Source organism: Urtica dioica, chromosome 5 (assembly GCF_054948205.1).
Source record: "Urtica dioica subsp. dioica isolate 48M chromosome 5, U.dioica_male_clone48M_v1_H2, whole genome shotgun sequence".
Taxonomy (NCBI): Eukaryota; Viridiplantae; Streptophyta; class Magnoliopsida; order Rosales; family Urticaceae; genus Urtica; species Urtica dioica.
The window spans coordinates 43,718,387-43,741,249 of record NC_142760.1 but is presented as its reverse complement, the minus strand read 5'-3'; the positions used below and the strand labels follow the sequence as shown (position 1 = coordinate 43,741,249).

At 40.5% G+C, this 22,863-nt stretch overlaps 2 long non-coding RNA genes across 2 annotated transcripts; both read left to right on the top strand.

Annotated features, from left to right (window-relative positions):
• Window positions 1-13,634: 13,634 nt before the first annotated feature.
• On the top strand, window positions 13,635-15,241 carry LOC149398871 (uncharacterized). The gene is made up of 3 exons (XR_016296936.1): window positions 13,635-13,818; window positions 14,525-14,656; window positions 15,208-15,241. It is a non-coding gene; the product is annotated as an uncharacterized LOC149398871 (long non-coding RNA).
• A 5,657-nt stretch (window positions 15,242-20,898) lies between these two features.
• LOC149398870 (uncharacterized) lies at window positions 20,899-22,574 on the top strand. The gene is made up of 3 exons (XR_016296927.1): window positions 20,899-21,082; window positions 21,788-21,919; window positions 22,471-22,574. It is a non-coding gene; the product is annotated as an uncharacterized LOC149398870 (long non-coding RNA).
• Window positions 22,575-22,863: the final 289 nt, after the last annotated feature.

Below are 22,863 nucleotides of genomic sequence, written 5' to 3'. Positions count from 1 at the left end.
GAAGAATTTATCGTGCTATGCACTCATTGCCTCGTTAGAAGAAGGTGTAAGGGATGCTCAGGAAGAGTTAGCTATTCCTGTTGTGGATGAATTTCCAGATGTTTTTCCAGAGGAATTGTCTAGCTTACCTCCTGATCGAGAATTAGAGTTCTGCATTGAACTTATTCCTGGTACAACTCCAATCTCTATTCCTCCATACAGAATGGCACCTGCAGAGCTACAAGAATTACGAAAGCAACTTGATGAGTTGGCGAGTAAAGGGTACATTCGAAATAGTACGTCACCATGGGGAGCACCTGTGTTGTTCGCTAAGAAACACGATGGAAGTCTGAGATTATGTATTGACTACAGAAAGCTGAATGCAGTGACGATAAAGAATAAGTACCCATTACCCAGGATTGATGAGTTGTTTGATCAACTGGGAGGATCTCGATTCTTTTCCAAGATAGATCTGAGATCTGGGTATCATCAGCTGAAGGTTCGTGAAGAGGATATTCCTAAGACGGCTTTCAGGACTCGTTATGGTCATTTTGAGTTCCTGGTAATGCCTTTTGGATTAACGAACGCTCCTGCAGCTTTTATGGACATGATGAACCGAGTTTTTCGACCATTCCTGGATCAGTTCGTCATTGTCTTCATTGATGATATTCTGATTTACTCGAAGGACGCGCAAGAGCATGAGCAACATCTTAGAGTTGTTTTGCAGACTCTTCAGGAGCATCAATTATATGCTAAGAAGGAGAAGTGTGATTTTTGGTTAACGGAAGTTAAGTTTCTTGGGCATGTAATAACTGAAGATGGAATATCTGTAGACCCTTCTAAGATAGAATCAGTCCTAAGATGGGAGCCACCAAAGAACGTTGGAGAGATTCGAAGTTTTCTGGGTTTGGCTGGATACTACAGAAAGTTTGTGAAAGATTTCTCACGGATAGCCGCACCAATGACCCGCCTCACAAAGAAGAATGTTCGGTTTGAGTGGGATCATCAGTGTGAGAATACTTTCCAAAGGCTGAAAGTTTGTTTAACTAGTGCACCAATTCTCACTATCCCGAAGATGGGCGAGCCGTATGAAGTCTACTCAGATGCTTCTAAAGAAGGTCTGGGGTGCGTTTTGATGCAAAATGGACGCGTAGTTGCTTATGGTTCTCGTCAACTGAAGCCTCATGAGAAGAACTACCCAACTCATGATCTGGAGTTAGCAGCCATCATCTTTGCGTTGAAGATATGGAGATGCTACCTTTACGGTGTAAGATTTCAAATCTTTTCTGATCATAAAAGTTTGAAATATCTCTTCACTCAGCGAGATCTGAACTTGAGACAACGTCGATGGATTGAGTACATGGAGGATTACGATTTCACTCTCGAGTATCATCCGGGCAAGGCTAACGTTGTAGCTGATGCACTGAGTAGGAAAGGTGCAGGTGTTCTAGCAGCGCTAGCATTGCTGGATTGGAAAAGAGAAATGGTAATTGGGGATTACGATCTTAAGCTCTTCGAGAGTCGTGATTCAGCGGTGATTTATAATCTGGTAGATCCACCGTACCTGGTCCAACAAGTTAAAGAGAATCAGCAGCAAGATAAACATCTTCTAGGTGTTCTGACAAGATTGCAGAATGGTGAGACGCTAGAGCATTGGAATGTTCGAGGGGATGGAAGCTTGTATTTCAAGAATCGTTTAGCTGTTCCACAAGTAGACGAGATCAAGAAAGCGATTATGGAAGAAACTCATAAGTCTCGTTACGCCATTCATCCTGGAGCCAATAAGATGTACCAGAATCTGAAGAAACAGTTCTGGTGGCGCAACATGAAGAGAGACGTTCTCGACTATGTCAGGAGTTGTCAGAATTGTCTCAAAGTAAAAGCTGAGCGACAGAAGCCAGGAGGAATGTTGCAACCGTTGCCCATACCAGAATGGAAATGGGAAGAGATAACCATGGATTTTCTCACAAACCTACCGAAGTCACAGGAAGGTTTTGATACGATTTGGGTAATCGTGGACCGACTTACAAAGTCTGCACATTTCATTCCCATCAAGGTAACGTACTCCAAGAGGAAACTGTTGTCAATGGTGCCCACAAGAAGAGTAGTAGTGTCTATTTATGTACATTTGATGTCATATAGTCTTACGAAGACTCTTGCTTGTAATTGCCTATTCATTCATTAATAAAGTTGAAACGTTCATTCAATCTTCTTTGTTTGAAGCTTTATGATAAAACCTTAGTCTTTTAGTCCATAAACAAACTTAACAACTTACGAAGAGACAAATGTAGATTTGCATGAACAAACTCTTCGTAGTTTGCTTAAAACGATATATTCGCAATCTTAGGGTCAAAGGACTATTGACCTCAGTATGATTGTTAGAAGAATCTATGATGTCTGGTTATGAGGCATTGAGAGTTAGGAACTCTATAGTTCTTCTAGGTATCTTCCGAAGGTACTGAATTGACCAGTGCACTTCTAGAGACAAGATAAGAACAAACCATTTAACCTCTTATGTCTCGAAGTCACTATGTATGAATTGCATCATGCTTACCTTAATCCTGAAATGAGACATGCCATTTCACACCTTAGTATTCTCATTTGAGAAAGTCAAAGTTCGGACTCACTATGTGATTCCGAACAAGGCCTATTGGTGAAGTACTAAGTTGTGAGTCTGTCATGAGTAACTTTGTGAAGTTCTCATAGATATGGAATTCATGTACAAGATTGCTGAAATGCAATGTATGTCACCTCATGCTTTGTTCCTTGGAGTGTGAATAAATGAACTGGCCAGTGTCCAAATTGAGTCTTGACTTTTTTGGATGAAACAATGTGACTTGTTAGCTCCTCGTCAATACATTGTTTCTAACTTATTCACAAGCGACAAAGGAGTTGAGGAAATAACAGCTAGAAGGGTAAAATGGTAATTTAGTAAATCCCGACTAGCTGATGACATTCATGAAGGGTAAACATAGATAATATTCAGTGGATCCGCTCATCATAATTAGGTCGAATTCTTGAGTAGAAAATAAATTCATTTGAACCGAGAGATTTTCAGTGTCAGCTCTTTAGTGGAGTCAGTTGGCATTAAGCTAAACTTGGAAAAGGTTTGTGAACTTTTGAGTCCAAGTGTTTAGCTAAAGCTTTGTTCATTTGGGTCCATGAGGTCACTGTCACGAATCACATCGATAGGAATAGTTAAACTGGAAGCTAAGCCAAAACAAGAACGAAAATAGTTAAAAGGGTATTTTTGTCTTTTGAGACAAACGATGAAATGAATGTCAATAAATTTTTGACAAGGTCATTTTATGACATGTTTCACTCGGCCATGACTTGATCATTGGGCCTTGTGAATTAATTTCATTTCATAAGAATTTTATTGAAAATTCTAAATGGGCCTTTTCTTATGTTGTCTTGAACAAGTGAAGAAAATTCTAGAAGCCTTTCTAGAAGTGTTGGGCGCCCAAAATACCCAAGAGAAAGAGAATATTTTGTGCATAAATGTATCAAGATACTTGCCAAAAGAAAAAGAGGAAACAAATTTCCTATGCTTGCCATAAGGAAATTCGGCCAACACAAGCAAAGAAGAGGAAACAAATTAGGAAACAAATCCCTTAAAGGGAATGAGATGTTGGGCGCATATGGAGAAAAGGGCAATAAGAGATTGCTCATGAATGCTTGGAAAAAAGAGGAAACTCCCATTTCTAAGGCTAACCCTTCTCCTATAAATAGGGCCCTCATTCTCATTGTTTTCTCATTCCACATAAGTTAGAGATTGAGAGCTTCTCTCTCTAGACCTTGTGGTGGCCGAAATCCTCTCTCTCTCTCTTTCTATTTTATTTTCGATTATTTCTTGTCTTGGCACCTAGGTCCTCACTCGACCTAGTCTTTAGCTCTGCGACTTCGAGACTCGTTCTCAAGTCGTAGTGTTTAAAAGTGCCCACTCACTAATTCCTTCTTTTCGAGTGATTTAGTGATAGAAACTATCGTGGTTGCTCGAGTTCCCGAGGAAAGAAAAGAGAGACGTGCTGCGAGGGGAGACGAACGTTGCCAACCTTCCAAAGGCTCATCAACGTTCAAGCATCAAAAGGTTAGTAACTTTTATAGCTCATATTAGTTTTTATTTACATGCATATGCTCTTGTCTAGGTTAGTAAAAACTAGTTTTACTTAAAAAGAAAATTTTTAAAATTCCGCCGCTTAACGAAGCGTTAAACTTTTTCTCAAACCCTAGATCGATTCCAACAAATGGTATCAGAGCTATGGTCAAAGGAATGCATGTGCATGTTTTTAAATTATGAGCTTGAAAATCGTTTTCGAAAGTTTACTAATTTTGTGACAAGTTAGAATTGTAATCTTAGATTATTTTTAATTTATTGCTCTTGTCTCTAAATTAAAAACCATGTTGTTTTTCTATGAGTTTGGGATGATGTTAAAACACATTAGAATCAGTTCTAAAAGTTTTTAATTTATTATATTGAAAAACGTGTTTTGAAGGTTTGAGAATTTTCGAGTAAATTTTGTGACTAGTTTTATTTTTCTTGCTAGTTTCGTTTATTTACTTGAATCGTTTTATGCATGTTGTTATTTCTTTTATTCTATGTTATTACCCTGCTAATAAAACACAAATAAAAGCTTTAAACAACTTCATAAAACGTTCCGTTACACTCGATTCTTTTTCGCACCTAAAAGGACAAAGCTTTAATTTATTTCTTTTTCTTCGAGCTGGAATGTAAACCCGCATTAAAAGCGGCATAACTCTCTGCTCAGAAATCGAAATTTAATGATTCTTGAATCAAATTAAAGCTCTGTCTGTCCTCTGTCCAATGCCACCGGTTTTGGCTCAAAAGGACATCGGAGCCGCCAGTTATGGCGATTTTACTCCGAGGTGCGCGGCTGTCTGAAACTCCAGTTTTTAGAAATCCGGATTTTCAAACCCCACTACCATGAGTTATAGAACTCTAATGAGAAAACTTTCTTGAGCAAAAATGTTTTTCATATGATTATAAACATGATGTGTAAAGATTAAAAGTTTTGATTTTTGAAAGATTAATTGAAATTGAATTTTTACAAAACTAGTTTGAATTTTGAAAAACCGTTTTCACTTTCAAACTTGAAAATATTTTGTCATCCAAATCAAATAAGTTTTCAAAATGTTTTCAAAACTATATCTATATCACATATGTTCAAAATCTATATGCTCTTGAAATTTTGAGTGGGAGGTCTCTTTGTAGACAAAACCGAAAAATAAAAAGATGTGTAATCTCAAACTTTCAAGTGTTCGAGTGAGTTGAAGTTCACACTTCCCTCACGCACTTTCCCGAAATAGAAAATAGGAAAAGATCGAGTATGTCCCTTGTGCCTTTATGCACTAATACTGCTCTGAACATGTCGATCTAGGATTCTCTTCTAGTTGTCCGCTCTGTCGCTCTCTAACTAGGAAATTTGTTTCCGAACTTATAAGAGTCGATGAACCAACTCCAAAAACTAAGTGGGAGGGTTATATTCGTTGTTTGTAACCCGCGATCCCCAACACTAGTGAAAGATGCAATAACGTGGGACTAAGAGCCGCTCTTGCGACCCTCACTTAAATGTGAGTACTCCAAGGCGTTATTGCTTCGATCATTGCTCAATGAGCTACGTCCGAGAGTGATGCAATGATGGCAAGGCCTCCCCTTGGGGGATTGTTTTTCAAAGCTGATCTTTTGGACTAAGTGGTTGGTTGCACACTTAGGCTCAATCCCTAGTATCCTTCCTTAAGGCTCTGCGAAAGGATGTGAGTGATCAAACCAATTTACAAGGTGGCTAGTCAAAATGATGTACTGACATCTTGGCTTAGCATTAATGATGTGTCATTTACTTATAAAAGGAGATTTTTTGCGGCCTTCTCTTGAGGGAGTAAATTATCGTTTGGTTTATAACACCTTTGGGTTTTACAAAAGTCTTAATAAAACTTAAATCCTAAACCAAAGACTAATCATAAACTGGTTTCAACTTATAGGCAATATGTCTCTCAACCATCTCTCAATCTTTCTTTCCTCGATCAAACTCGAAAACGAAAACTACGTAGATTCGAAACGTAACCTCGACATAATACCTACCGTTAACAAGCACAAATGGGTACTCACCACCCCGTGTCCTCCTCTGACGAATGATGATTTAACTCAAGAGGACAATGATGCCTTAGCGGCCTGGCTTCGATCCGATGAGATTGTGAGGTGCTATAACTTGGCATCTATGAACAATATGCTGAAAGAGCAACATCGTGACATCGAGACTTCCGCTGACATGCTCTACAATCTCCTTGAGATGTTTGGAGGGCAAAGGCGTCAAACAAGGCTACAAGCAGTCCGACAGTTTATGAACTGTCATATGCAGGCTAGGACTCCTGTTGGAGACTTCATGATACTGATCATTAGTTTTCTGAATAAAATGGAAATCCTAGGATCTGAGATTGATGGGAAGAATATCATAGATATGATCTTAGAAACTCTCCCCGCATCTCTTGATGCCTCCAAGATGAACTACTTCATAAACAAGCTAGAGTACACTGTTACCAAGCTTATGGAGGAACTTCACACTGCTGTAGGTCTCACTAAGAGAAAGAGGAATCAAGGAGAGGCACATGCTACTGAGCAAAAAGCCTCCGCCTCTGGAACTGAGAAGAGACTTTACAAGGCCGATAAAAAGAACTGTCCTGCCTATCTCAAAGCAAAGGAACGTAGTATTGTACTAGTTACCGAAGCATGCTTAGTAGCTGATAATGTATCAATGTGGATTCTTGACTCCGCTGCTACTAACCATATTTGTTGTTCCTTGAATAGTTTCAAGAAAACCAAAGGCTTAGAGGAAGGCGAGTTCTGTTTCAAATGGGGTGATGGGAGCCTGGTGTCTGCGAAGGCTGTGGGATCCGTGACGCTGTCTTTTGAAGACCGCACTTTAAACTTGAATAATGTTTATTTTGTTCCTACCTTTGGGAAGAACTTAATATCCGTTGCTCGACTTCTTGAGCAAGATTATTGTTTAAAGTTTATAAAGAATGGAATTCGTATTTCTTTTTCTAATTCTTTCGTCACTGATGCATGTATGAAGAATGGTCTTTTTTACATCTATCCCACTCAACCTTCTCTTTTAGACACCGAAATAGATAACGATCTAATTAGGGAGCCAAAGAGGATCAAACTTTCTGAATCCTCCGATCTAACAAAATCAACATACCTCTGGCACTTAAGACTTGGTCATATCAGTCTAGATAGGATTAAGAGACTTGTGAGGGATGGTCCACTCCAAGCCTCTGCAATAGGTTCACTACCTACTTGTGAATCCTGCATAGAAGGAAAAATGACTAAGCGACCTTTCTCCGATAAGGGTCGAAGAGCCACTGAGTTGCTGGAACTAATACATTCTGATGTATGTGGTCCGCTCAACCAACAGGCACGTGGAGGATACGAATACTTCGTTACCTTCACTGATGATTACTCAAGATATGGGTTTGTCTATTTGCTTAAACACAAATCCGAGACCTTTAACGTATTTAAGGTCTTTAGGGCTTTAGTGGAAAAGCAAACTGGCAAAGTGATCAAAACCCTTCGATCTGATCGAGGTGGTGAGTATATGTCTGGAGAGTTCGATGACTTTCTTAAAGAAGAAGGTATCGCTTCTCAGCTTATCGCACCTGGCACACCTCAACAAAACGGAGTGTCAGAGAGAAGAAACCGAACTCTTATGGAGATGGTTAGATCGATGATGAGTTACTCGTCACTCCCGCTTTCCTTTTGGGGATATGCCCTCGAAACAGCCGCTTACATTCTGAACCAAGTTCCGTCTAAAACGGTTCCTGGTACTCCTTATGAAAGATGGACTGGCCGTAAAGTAAGTTTGGGCCACATCCGAATTTGGGGTTGCCCTGCACATATGGTAAGGCAAAAGACTAGCAAGTTAGCTAGTAGGTCAGAATTGTGCCTGTTTGTAGGATATCCAAAGGAAACCAAAGGTTTCATTTTCTATAGTCCCGAGGACGATAAGACTTTCGATAGAACGAATGCTCGTTTCCTCGAGGAGGACTTTATGAAAGATGCAAAACCTAGAAGCAAAATTGTGCTTGAAGAAAAGTTGGGTGAGGAAGCTTCTACCTCATCTGTAAGAACTGTTCTTACCCCAACTGAAACACAACCTAACTCATCAGAATCTCGTCAAGTAGTACTTAGACGTAGTGGGAGGGCTACTCAAAAGCCTGACAGGTACATGTCTTATGGAGACTCTCTTGTAGCCGTCTCCGACATGGATGACCCTGTTTCCTATAGCCAAGCGATGGCTTGTTCTGAATCAAACCTTTGGCTTGACGCCATGAAAGTTGAAATGCACTCAATGTATGTCAACAAAGTCTGGAAACTTGTAGACCTTCCTGAAGGGATTAAACCCGTAGGGTGTAAGTGGATATACAAGAAGAAAATGGGTCATGATGGGAACGTTGAGACGTTCAAAGCACGACTTGTGGCGAAGGGTTATACCCAACAAGAAGGGATTGACTATGAAGAAACCTTCTCGCCAGTCGCGATGCTTAAATCCATCCGTATACTCCTATCCATAGCTGCAGCTCTCGACTATGAGATCTGGCAAATGGATGTCAAGATAGCCTTTCTGAATGGCAATCTTGACGAGCGCATTTACATGGCTCAACCAGACGGTTTCGTGGATAAAGGTCAAGAGACCAAGGTTTGTGAGTTGCTTAAATCCATTTATGGACTAAAGCAAGCATCTAAGTCATGGAATATTAGATTCGATGAAACTGTAAAAAGCTTCGGCTTTGAACAGTCAATAGATGAGCCTTGTGTTTACAAGTTAATACACGAAGGCAAAGTTGTGTTTCTGGTACTATATGTCGATGATATACTACTCATTGGTAATGACGTGGGTAAGTTATCTGAGGTTAAGGTCTGGCTGGCAAAGCAATTCGATATGAAGGATCTAGGAGAAGCCGCGTACATTCTGGGGATCCAAATCTTTCGAGATAGGAAAAACCGGACCCTGTCGCTCTCTCAAGCATCTTATATTGATAAGGTAATGGATCGCTTCTCGATGCAAGACTCCAAGAAGGGCCAAACACCCTTTAGGCATGGAGTTTCACTTTCTAAGGACCAGTCTCCCAAGACTGCACAAGAGATTGAAGACATGAGGAAAATTCCTTACGCCTCTGCCGTAGGAAGCCTCATGTATGCTATGCTTTGCACAAGACCTGACATCTGTTTCGCCGTTGGCGTAGTTAGCCGTTTCCAATCCAACCCTGGACCCGAGCACTGGATTGCTGTTAAGCATGTTCTTAAGTATCTTTGAAGAACTAGGAACTTGATGCTTACATACTCAGGTACTGACCTGACTATGACGGGATATACCGACTCCGATTTTCAAGCGGATAAGGATTCCAGGAAATCCACTTCGGGATCTGTGTTCATCCTTAATGGTGGAGCTGTTGTGTGGAGAAGTATTAAGCAATCTTGCATTGCTGACTCCACAATGGAAGCAGAATATGTGGCTGCTTGTGAAGCATCCAAAGAGGCTGTATGGCTTAGAAAGTTCCTTAAGTATTTGGAAGTTGTTCCAAACGTCGACGAGCCCATGACCCTTTATTGTGATAATAGTGGGGCTGTCGCTAACTCAAAGGAACCTAGAAGCCATAAGCGCTCTAAACATATTGAGAGGAAATACCATTTGATTCGAGAGATCGCGCAACGCGGAGACGTGGAGGTGAAGTAGATCTCTGGAAGATCCATTCACCAAGGCCCTAGCGAACAAGGTCTTTGACCAACTTCGAGAGGGATTAGGCATGTAGGACTACTCACATCTTCTTTGAGTCAAGTGGGAGTTTGTTGTCAATGGTGCCCACAAGAAGAGTAGTAGTGTCTATTTATGTACATTTGATGTCATATAGTCTTACGAAGACTCTTGCTTGTAATTGCCTATTCATTCATTAATAAAGTTGAAACGTTCATTCAATCTTCTTTGTTTGAAGCTTTATGATAAAACCTTAGTCTTTTAGTCCATAAACAAACTTAACAACTTACGAAGAGACAAATGTAGATTTGCATGAACAAACTCTTCGTAGTTTGCTTAAAACGATATATTCGCAATCTTAGGGTCAAAGGACTATTGACCTCAGTATGATTGTTAGAAGAATCTATGATGTCTGGTTATGAGGCATTGAGAGTTAGGAACTCTATAGTTCTTCTAGGTATCTTCCGAAGGTACTGAATTGACCAGTGCACTTCTAGAGACAAGATAAGAACAAACCATTTAACCTCTTATGTCTCGAAGTCACTATGTATGAATTGCATCATGCTTACCTTAATCCTGAAATGAGACATGCCATTTCACACCTTAGTATTCTCATTTGAGAAAGTCAAAGTTCGGACTCACTATGTGATTCCGAACAAGGCCTATTGGTGAAGTACTAAGTTGTGAGTCTGTCATGAGTAACTTTGTGAAGTTCTCATAGATATGGAATTCATGTACAAGATTGCTGAAATGCAATGTATGTCACCTCATGCTTTGTTCCTTGGAGTGTGAATAAATGAACTGGCCAGTGTCCAAATTGAGTCTTGACTTTTTTGGATGAAACAATGTGACTTGTTAGCTCCTCGTCAATACATTGTTTCTAACTTATTCACAAGCGACAAAGGAGTTGAGGAAATAACAGCTAGAAGGGTAAAATGGTAATTTAGTAAATCCCGACTAGCTGATGACATTCATGAAGGGTAAACATAGATAATATTCAGTGGATCCGCTCATCATAATTAGGTCGAATTCTTGAGTAGAAAATAAATTCATTTGAACCGAGAGATTTTCAGTGTCAGCTCTTTAGTGGAGTCAGTTGGCATTAAGCTAAACTTGGAAAAGGTTTGTGAACTTTTGAGTCCAAGTGTTTAGCTAAAGCTTTGTTCATTTGGGTCCATGAGGTCACTGTCACGAATCACATCGATAGGAATAGTTAAACTGGAAGCTAAGCCAAAACAAGAACGAAAATAGTTAAAAGGGTATTTTTGTCTTTTGAGACAAACGATGAAATGAATGTCAATAAATTTTTGACAAGGTCATTTTATGACATGTTTCACTCGGCCATGACTTGATCATTGGGCCTTGTGAATTAATTTCATTTCATAAGAATTTTATTGAAAATTCTAAATGGGCCTTTTCTTATGTTGTCTTGAACAAGTGAAGAAAATTCTAGAAGCCTTTCTAGAAGTGTTGGGCGCCCAAAATACCCAAGAGAAAGAGAATATTTTGTGCATAAATGTATCAAGATACTTGCCAAAAGAAAAAGAGGAAACAAATTTCCTATGCTTGCCATAAGGAAATTCGGCCAACACAAGCAAAGAAGAGGAAACAAATTAGGAAACAAATCCCTTAAAGGGAATGAGATGTTGGGCGCATATGGAGAAAAGGGCAATAAGAGATTGCTCATGAATGCTTGGAAAAAAGAGGAAACTCCCATTTCTAAGGCTAACCCTTCTCCTATAAATAGGGCCCTCATTCTCATTGTTTTCTCATTCCACATAAGTTAGAGATTGAGAGCTTCTCTCTCTAGACCTTGTGGTGGCCGAAATCCTCTCTCTCTCTCTTTCTATTTTATTTTCGATTATTTCTTGTCTTGGCACCTAGGTCCTCACTCGACCTAGTCTTTAGCTCTGCGACTTCGAGACTCGTTCTCAAGTCGTAGTGTTTAAAAGTGCCCACTCACTAATTCCTTCTTTTCGAGTGATTTAGTGATAGAAACTATCGTGGTTGCTCGAGTTCCCGAGGAAAGAAAAGAGAGACGTGCTGCGAGGGGAGACGAACGTTGCCAACCTTCCAAAGGCTCATCAACGTTCAAGCATCAAAAGGTTAGTAACTTTTATAGCTCATATTAGTTTTTATTTACATGCATATGCTCTTGTCTAGGTTAGTAAAAACTAGTTTTACTTAAAAAGAAAATTTTTAAAATTCCGCCGCTTAACGAAGCGTTAAACTTTTTCTCAAACCCTAGATCGATTCCAACAGAAACTAGCTGAAGTGTATCTAGAAAACGTGGTGAAATATCACGGTGTTCCTCTGAGCATTACTTCAGATCGTGATACACGATTCACTGCTCATTACTGGAGAAGTTTCCAGGAAGCCATGGGAACGATACTGAACTTCAGTATTGCTTTTCATCCTCAGACTGATGGGCAATCTGAGAGAGTTATTCAAATTCTGGAAGACATGTTGAGAGCGTGTGCTTTGGATTTTGGTAACAAATGGAGAGAGAATCTCTCGTTTGCTGAGTTCGCATACAACAACAGTTTTCAGTCCAGCATAGGCATGGCCCCATTTGAAGCTCTGTATGGAAGACCGTGTAGATCTCCTGTGTGTTGGATTGAACCAGAAGAACGTGTTCAGACAGGAGCTACGATTATTGAAGAAACTAATGAGAAGATCGCGATCATTCAGCAGCGACTGAAGACAGCTCAAAGTCGACAAAAGAGCTATGCTGATAAAAGACGAAGACCACTCGAATTTGAAGTAGGAGACTATGTGCTCTTAAAGGTATCTCCACGTAAAGGTATTTCCCGTTTTGGAAGGAAAGGGAAATTGTCTCCTCGATACGTAGGACCTTTCCAGATTACTGCACGAGTAGGTCTTGTGGCTTATCGACTTGCTCTACCCCCAGAGTTAGCGTTTGTGCACGATGTTTTTCACGTGTCAATGCTTCGGAAGAGCGAACCCGATCCTACAGCTATCGTTCAACTCGAAGATGTACCGATTCAAGAGAATGTCACTTACGATGAAGTTCCAACCCAGGTTGTCGATAGGAAGATGAAGAGTCTTCGTAACCGTGAGATTCCGTTGGTGAAGGTTTTGTGGACTCATCATGGAAGCGAAGAAGCGACTTGGGAACTGGAAAGCGATATGATGGAAAAGTATCCGTACTTATTCCATGTGGGCAGTTAGATCTTAAATTTCGGGACGAAATTTCTCTAAGGAGGGGAGAACTGTAGCGACTCGAAATTTTAAGGTTAATCTTGTAAATTAAGTTAATCAAAGGACGAGAAAATTATGTAAATTAATTTTCTAAGTAGTATTTCCAGTATTTTGGATTTGAAATATATTAAGGTAAGGAGAAATCTCGGAATAAAATAAAGGATTTATCGAGTTCGTCGTGAATGATAAATTATTTTCCGATGAGATATTCCGGAATTTAATTTAAGAAAATAAATTCTTAAGGACGAGAATTATTTCCGAGAAACCTTGAGTATATTTGAGTTATTTGAGAACGAATGAGAATTTTCTTGGTTTTGAAACTTTTAATTAAAGGTTCGATTGGTTACGGTTGAAGTCACAAAATTTTGTGACAAGGACGTGGTTGTCATGTTTTTCTGGGTCTATTTGAAATAAAACGTTGAGTTCGGGGTCAGTTTTCTAGAGATGGAAACAAAGAGGGGTTTATTTGCAAAACTTGAGAAAATTCCACACACTTCTATTCCTTTCTTCTTTCTTCTTTTTCTCCTGATACTTCTTTCTTCTTCTCCTTTCTTCTCCATTTCGCTCGCGACCTGCACAAAGAGAAACAGAAGAAAAAAAAAACAAACAACAAAACCGACATCAAGGACATCACCGTCACCGCCACAACCCTCACCACCACCGTCATCTTCTTCACCTTCCTCTCTTCTTCTTTAGTCTTCGCGCGCCATCAAGCCACCGAGCCATCACCGCGTGCGCCCGCCGTGGCCGAGAGAAATCGCCGCGAGCCACCAAGGACCGCCGCCGAGGAAAAGACACCGGGAAAGAGAAAGTGAGCACCGAGGAAGCTGAATCTCACGAAAAGTGGGTAGGAAAATTCAAACCCGAATTGGATTTGTGGAATCTAGGGTTCAACATGAAAAAAATTGGGGGTTTTCAATTTCAACGAGTTTTTTTGTGAAATCAACTTGTCATTGCTCTTGTTTATGATGGATTAGTGATGATTGTTACTCGGATTGGAGAGTTTGAGCATGTTTCTTGATGAAATTTTGGATTTTGGACGAAAAATTAGAAGTTTAGGGTTTGTATAAATCTGAATTGGGGGTTTCGATATTCTGGATGTGATTTGATGATTTTGGACTGAATTTGTGTTACAAAACTGAGTTTAAGATGGATTGTGTTTGGATAATTGGACGAATTGTTATGGATTTTTGATTTTGAACATTTGGTTTTGGTTTTCGTGCTTGGCCATGAGTTTGTTTGGCCGTGAGTTAGTTTGACCGTGTGATGTTGATTTGAGATCTGGTTTTTGGTGATTAATGATTCGTTATACTTGAGATAAGTTATTGACAGTTCTGAGTTTGGAAAAGAAAAGAATGATACTTGTTTCGCTAGAATTATTTTCAGATTTCATTATGGAAATGAAATTAGACTCGTTCAAGAAATGCGAATTTTGGACTTTATAGTTAGAAATGTCTTTGGGTTATACGATTATTAAATCGTACGTTTGAGTTTGAGTATCGTGAATTATTCATAGGATTCTGATTCAGGGTCGGTTTGATTTACCGTGATAGGACTCAAGACTGAAAGTCGTTTAGAGGTTCACGGAGTAAGTGAACGTCTGGATTCTCGATATTAGTGAACGTTCAAGTTCACAGGACGAGCGGACGTCTCGTGGAAGAGCGATATAGACGCTTACTCTTGAGGTAGGTTATTATAACCCTTCTCTCCTGAATTTATGGTTTGGCCTCAAGTATATATTATTTTCGAAATGAAAATGTTTGTGAACGTGCCACGAAACCTAGAATCGTTTTCAAAATGTGGCGGAACTTCAACTCGGGATATCCGATTATGAAGTTGAGAATATTTTCGATATTATACATATATCCCGTATTTACGAAATGAAATGTTTCGTATATCCTGGACAAGCCGGTTTCACACACACATGTATACGGTGCGGAGAGTGCACCTTGCTCTGATCAGAGGACTTCCACGGGTTAAGTTGGCAGGCGGCTCAGGAGATAGTACACGTTTTAGTAGTATCTATGGACACATTTAAATTTCTGTCATTTACATTTCTGCAATTTACATTTCTGCAAGGTATACTTGTACGTGTATGGTGATTTACACGTGACAAGAATAGTAATATTATAAAGCTAAGTATTATTTTCGAAAATCTTTTCAAAATCAAACCATTATTATAGCACCTACTGGGCCTCAGGCTCATCCCTATTTCTTCAATTTTTTTTATAATCAGGAAACGAGAAGAAGGGTTAGGACGACCTCGGAGTTTTACGTCGTCAAGTTTTATTGAAGTTTTTAGTTTCGTTATCTAGCAGGTCTGTATATAAGCTTTTGGTTTATCAAAGTTTGTTATATTTTCTGTTTTCTGTTTTGTTTATCTTTGGATCTGTAAAGTGAATGACTGAGTATGCACTGTGGGATGTTTAGTTACTCGTTTAGTGTTTAATAAAGTATGTTTAATATCGCTTATCTTCGCTTAGTTCACGTCTCGGTTCTCGGGGCGTGACAGGTTTGGTATCAGAGCGTCTAGGTTATAGAATCTCTAGGGAATGCATACTCGGTTTGCTTTACACTCATGGTCCATTGATTTACTTTCAGAATGGCACGACGTGGTAGGCCGCCAGGTGCGAGACCACATAACGTTCCACCATTACGAGGACCCGTGCGACCCCCTGAACCTCCTGAAGATGTGGCTGCTGCGATGTATCGCGCCTTTCAGGAGATGGCCGCACGTGCACGGAACGAAGTGCCAGCTGTTCCTTCAAGGAGTCAATGTCTGAGAGAGTTTCAGCGACTCCATATCTCTGCATTTAAAGGTGATGCTGATCCACAAGTGGCAGATCATTGGTTTCAGAACCTTATAATGCAGCTGGATACGATCAGAACTCCACAAGAGTATCGCGTAGAGTTTACGGCTACTAAACTCGAAGATCGTGCTGGCGTTTGGTGGAGGCAACTGAGGAGGACACATGACGTTGACGCCATGACGTGGGAAGAGTTTGAAGAGCTGTTTTACAGGCAGTTTTTCCCACAGAGCTTCCGAGATGAAAAGGTTAGAGAATTCATTGGACTTACTCAAGGAAGCATGACTGTGTTTCAGTATGAAGCGAAGTTCAGTGATTTAGCTCGCTTTGCTCCTTCGATTGTGGAAACTGAGCACATGAGGTGCATAAGGTTTGAAGATGGTCTGAAAGCTTCTGTTCGAAGGCAAATAGTTGCTTTGGAGATCCGCGAGTATGCTAGACTCGTGTCAGCAGCTTTACGTGTCGAACAAGACAGCCTAGCGTACCAAAAAGAGCGGGCTGAGAAAGGTGAATCTTCTGGAGGACCAACCAGAAATGTTCGTCGTTCAGGAGCTGGACGGGGGCAGTCCAGTGGTGTTGCAAGCGCAAGCCAAGCTGGAGGAAGTGGTACCCGAACGTCTGGTAACAGGTTGTCTGGTGGTAGCAGCTCTGTTCCGTATGGCTACACGTGTTACATATGCGGAGAACCTGGTCATCTCAAGCGAAATTGTCCGAGGAATCAAGGACAACAACCTTCGCAAACTTACGTTCCACCGAGTTATGGGCCGACAAGTTATGGTCAGCCAAGCTATCGGCTGTTTGTGCCTCAGCCACAATATCGACCACCAAGCTTCCCACAGTCTCAGGGAACTGTGCCTCAATACTTTCCTCAACCACGACCACAGTCTTCGGGAAGTGTGCAATCCCCGATGCAGAATCAAGCTAGACCTGGAGGCCAGAGAGGTTCTTCTGGAGGAGGAAAAGGACGAGCCGAGGGACAAGCTAATGTGGTGATCGGAGAAACTTCAAAGGCTGGAAGTAGTCACACTGCCATGGACGGTATGATTCTCATCTCAACATCTTGGGCTAAGGTGTTGTTTGACACTGGTGCCACGCATTCGTTTATTTCGGAAGATTTCCTTAATATCTTGAGATTAGAAACGAATTCGTTAGAGAGACCTTTGTTTCTGCATACACCCATCGGTGAGGCCAGAGCGACCCTTAGTTGTCACAGTCAGGTAACCAGTGGGAATGGTGAGCAACTAGATGTGAATTTAATCGTGTTGCCTATGACTCTGTATGACGTCATACTTGGCATGGATTGGTTGTCAAAGTATAGAGTCCAACTAGATTGCCATAAGCGAAGAGTAACGCTACACACGGGGTCTAGGAAGACTGTCCTATATCGAGATGGTGAAGGTCAGGAAGCAGGGAATCATATTTTGAAGGCATCTGTTGGAGGACGGAAGAATTTATCGTGCTATGCACTCATTGCCTCGTTAGAAGAAGGTGTAAGGGATGCTCAGGAAGAGTTAGCTATTCCTGTTGTGGATGAATTTCCAGATGTTTTTCCAGAGGAATTGTCTAGCTTACCTCCTGATCGAGAATTAGAGTTCTGCATTGAACTTATTCCTGGTACAACTCCAATCTCTATTCCTCCATACAGAATGGCACCTGCAGAGCTACAAGAATTACGAAAGCAACTTGATGAGTTGGCGAGTAAAGGGTACATTCGAAATAGTACGTCACCATGGGGAGCACCTGTGTTGTTCGCTAAGAAACACGATGGAAGTCTGAGATTATGTATTGACTACAGAAAGCTGAATGCAGTGACGATAAAGAATAAGTACCCATTACCCAGGATTGATGAGTTGTTTGATCAACTGGGAGGATCTCGATTCTTTTCCAAGATAGATCTGAGATCTGGGTATCATCAGCTGAAGGTTCGTGAAGAGGATATTCCTAAGACGGCTTTCAGGACTCGTTATGGTCATTTTGAGTTCCTGGTAATGCCTTTTGGATTAACGAACGCTCCTGCAGCTTTTATGGACATGATGAACCGAGTTTTTCGACCATTCCTGGATCAGTTCGTCATTGTCTTCATTGATGATATTCTGATTTACTCGAAGGACGCGCAAGAGCATGAGCAACATCTTAGAGTTGTTTTGCAGACTCTTCAGGAGCATCAATTATATGCTAAGAAGGAGAAGTGTGATTTTTGGTTAACGGAAGTTAAGTTTCTTGGGCATGTAATAACTGAAGATGGAATATCTGTAGACCCTTCTAAGATAGAATCAGTCCTAAGATGGGAGCCACCAAAGAACGTTGGAGAGATTCGAAGTTTTCTGGGTTTGGCTGGATACTACAGAAAGTTTGTGAAAGATTTCTCACGGATAGCCGCACCAATGACCCGCCTCACAAAGAAGAATGTTCGGTTTGAGTGGGATCATCAGTGTGAGAATGCTTTCCAAAGGCTGAAAGTTTGTTTAACTAGTGCACCAATTCTCACTATCCCGAAGATGGGCGAGCCGTATGAAGTCTACTCAGATGCTTCTAAAGAAGGTCTGTGGTGCGTTTTGATGCAAAATGGACGCGTAGTTGCTTATGGTTCTCGTCAACTGAAGCCTCATGAGAAGAACTACCCAACTCATGATCTGGAGTTAGCAGCCATCATCTTTGCGTTGAAGATATGGAGATGCTACCTTTACGGTGTAAGATTTCAAATCTTTTCTGATCATAAAAGTTTGAAATATCTCTTCACTCAGCGAGATCTGAACTTGAGACAACGTCGATGGATTGAGTACATGGAGGATTACGATTTCACTCTCGAGTATCATCCGGGCAAGGCTAACGTTGTAGCTGATGCACTGAGTAGGAAAGGTGCAGGTGTTCTAGCAGCGCTAGCATTGCTGGATTGGAAAAGAGAAATGGTAATTGGGGATTACGATCTTAAGCTCTTCGAGAGTCGTGATTCAGCGGTGATTTATAATCTGGTAGATCCACCGTACCTGGTCCAACAAGTTAAAGAGAATCAGCAGCAAGATAAACATCTTCTAGGTGTTCTGACAAGATTGCAGAATGGTGAGACGCTAGAGCATTGGAATGTTCGAGGGGATGGAAGCTTGTATTTCAAGAATCGTTTAGCTGTTCCACAAGTAGACGAGATCAAGAAAGCGATTATGGAAGAAACTCATAAGTCTCGTTACGCCATTCATCCTGGAGCCAATAAGATGTACCAGAATCTGAAGAAACAGTTCTGGTGGCGCAACATGAAGAGAGACGTTCTCGACTATGTCAGGAGTTGTCAGAATTGTCTCAAAGTAAAAGCTGAGCGACAGAAGCCAGGAGGAATGTTGCAACCGTTGCCCATACCAGAATGGAAATGGGAAGAGATAACCATGGATTTTCTCACAAACCTACCGAAGTCACAGGAAGGTTTTGATACGATTTGGGTAATCGTGGACCGACTTACAAAGTCTGCACATTTCATTCCCATCAAGGTAACGTACTCCAAGAGGAAACTAGCTGAAGTGTATCTAGAAAACGTGGTGAAATATCACGGTGTTCCTCTGAGCATTACTTCAGATCGTGATACACGATTCACTGCTCATTACTGGAGAAGTTTCCAGGAAGCCATGGGAACGATACTGAACTTCAGTATTGCTTTTCATCCTCAGACTGATGGGCAATCTGAGAGAGTTATTCAAATTCTGGAAGACATGTTGAGAGCGTGTGCTTTGGATTTTGGTAACAAATGGAGAGAGAATCTCTCGTTTGCTGAGTTCGCATACAACAACAGTTTTCAGTCCAGCATAGGCATGGCCCCATTTGAAGCTCTGTATGGAAGACCGTGTAGATCTCCTGTGTGTTGGATTGAACCAGAAGAACGTGTTCAGACAGGAGCTACGATTATTGAAGAAACTAATGAGAAGATCGCGATCATTCAGCAGCGACTGAAGACAGCTCAAAGTCGACAAAAGAGCTATGCTGATAAAAGACGAAGACCACTCGAATTTGAAGTAGGAGACTATGTGCTCTTAAAGGTATCTCCACGTAAAGGTATTTCCCGTTTTGGAAGGAAAGGGAAATTGTCTCCTCGATACGTAGGACCTTTCCAGATTACTGCACGAGTAGGTCTTGTGGCTTATCGACTTGCTCTACCCCCAGAGTTAGCGTTTGTGCACGATGTTTTTCACGTGTCAATGCTTCGGAAGAGCGAACCCGATCCTACAGCTATCGTTCAACTCGAAGATGTACCGATTCAAGAGAATGTCACTTACGATGAAGTTCCAACCCAGGTTGTCGATAGGAAGATGAAGATTCTTCGTAACCGTGAGATTCCGTTGGTGAAGGTTTTGTGGACTCATCATGGAAGCGAAGAAGCGACTTGGGAACTGGAAAGCGATATGATGGAAAAGTATCCGTACTTATTCCATGTGGGCAGTTAGATCTTAAATTTCGGGACGAAATTTCTCTAAGGAGGGGCGAACTGTAGCGACTCGAAATTTTAAGGTTAATCTTGTAAATTAAGTTAATCAAAGGACGAGAAAATTATGTAAATTAATTTTCTAAGTAGTATTTCCAGTATTTTGGATTTGAAATATATTAAGGTAAGGAGAAATCTCGGAATAAAATAAAGGATTTATCGAGTTCGTCGTGAATGATAAATTATTTTCCGATGAGATATTCCGGAATTTAATTTAAGAAAATAAATTCTTAAGGACGAGAATTATTTCCGAGAAACCTTGAGTATATTTGAGTTATTTGAGAACGAATGAGAATTTTCTTGGTTTTGAAACTTTTAATTAAAGGTTCGATTGGTTACGGTTGAAGTCACAAAATTTTGTGACAAGGACGTGGTTGTCATGTTTTTCTGGGTCTATTTGAAATAAAACGTTGAGTTCGGGGTCAGTTTTCTAGAGATGGAAACAAAGAGGGGTTTATTTGCAAAACTTGAGAAAATTCCACACACTTCTATTCCTTTCTTCTTTCTTCTTTTTCTCCTGATACTTCTTTCTTCTTCTCCTTTCTTCTCCATTTCGCTCGCGACCTGCACAAAGAGAAACAGAAGAAAAAAAAAACAAACAACAAAACCGACATCAAGGACATCACCGTCACCGCCACAACCCTCACCACCACCGTCATCTTCTTCACCTTCCTCTCTTCTTCTTTAGTCTTCGCGCGCCATCAAGCCACCGAGCCATCACCGCGTGCGCCCGCCGTGGCCGAGAGAAATCGCCGCGAGCCACCAAGGACCGCCGCCGAGGAAAAGACACCGGGAAAGAGAAAGTGAGCACCGAGGAAGCTGAATCTCACGAAAAGTGGGTAGGAAAATTCAAACCCGAATTGGATTTGTGGAATCTAGGGTTCAACATGAAAAAAATTGGGGGTTTTCAATTTCAACGAGTTTTTTTGTGAAATCAACTTGTCATTGCTCTTGTTTATGATGGATTAGTGATGATTGTTACTCGGATTGGAGAGTTTGAGCATGTTTCTTGATGAAATTTTGGATTTTGGACGAAAAATTAGAAGTTTAGGGTTTGTATAAATCTGAATTGGGGGTTTCGATATTCTGGATGTGATTTGATGATTTTGGACTGAATTTGTGTTACAAAACTGAGTTTAAGATGGATTGTGTTTGGATAATTGGACGAATTGTTATGGATTTTTGATTTTGAACATTTGGTTTTGGTTTTCGTGCTTGGCCATGAGTTTGTTTGGCCGTGAGTTAGTTTGACCGTGTGATGTTGATTTGAGATCTGGTTTTTGGTGATTAATGATTCGTTATACTTGAGATAAGTTATTGACAGTTCTGGGTTTGGAAAAGAAAAGAATGATACTTGTTTCGCTAGAATTATTTTCAGATTTCATTATGGAAATGAAATTAGACTCGTTCAAGAAATGCGAATTTTGGACTTTATAGTTAGAAATGTCTTGGGTTATACGATTATTAAATCGTACGTTTGAGTTTGAGTATCGTGAATTATTCATAGGATTATGATTCAGGATCGGTTTGATTTACCGTGATAGGACTCAAGACTGAAAGTCGTTTAGAGGTTCACGGAGTAAGTGAACGTCTGGATTCTCGATATTAGTGAACGTTCAAGTTCACAGGACGAGCGGACGTCTCGTGGAAGAGCGATATAGACGCTTACTCTTGAGGTAGGTTATTATAACCCTTCTCTCCTGAATTTATGGTTTGGCCTCAAGTATATATTATTTTCGAAATGAAAATATTTGTGAACGTGCCACGAAACCTAGAATCGTTTTCAAAATGTGGCGGAACTTCAACTCGGGATATCCGATTATGAAGTTGAGAATATTTTCGATATTATACATATATCCCGTATTTACGAAATGAAATGTTTCGTATATCCTGGACAAGCCGGTTTAACACACACATGTATACGGTGCGGAGAGTGCACCTTGCTCTGATCAGAGGACTGCCACGGGTTAAGTTGGCAGGCGGCTCAGGAGATAGTACACGTTTTAGTAGTATCTATGGACACATTTAAATTTCTGTCATTTACATTTCTGCAATTTACATTTCTGCAAGGTATACTTGTACGTGTATGGTGATTTACACGTGACAAGAATAGTAATATTATAAAGCTAAGTATTATTTTCGAAAATCTTTTCAAAATCAAACCATTATTATAGCACCTACTGGGCCTCAGGCTCATCCCTATTTCTTCAATTTTTTTTATAATCAGGAAACGAGAAGAAGGGTTAGGACGACCTCGGAGTTTTACGTCGTCAAGTTTTTTTGAAGTTTTTAGTTTCGTTATCTAGCAGGTCTGTATATAAGCTTTTGGTTTATCAAAGTTTGTTATATTTTCTGTTTTCTGTTTTGTTTATCTTTGGATCTGTAAAGTGAAAGACTGAGTATGCACTGTGGGATGTTTAGTTACTCGTTTAGTGTTTAATAAAGTATGTTTAATATCGCTTATCTTCGCTTAGTTCACGTCTCGGTTCTCGGGGCGTGACAATATGTTGGCGTATAAATAGTTTTCGATCGCTAAAAAAATTTAACAAACCCCCTTCAAATCCAAAGGGGTTAGTACACGAAAAACATGCAAAATTTGAAAGTACCATAACTCTTTCAA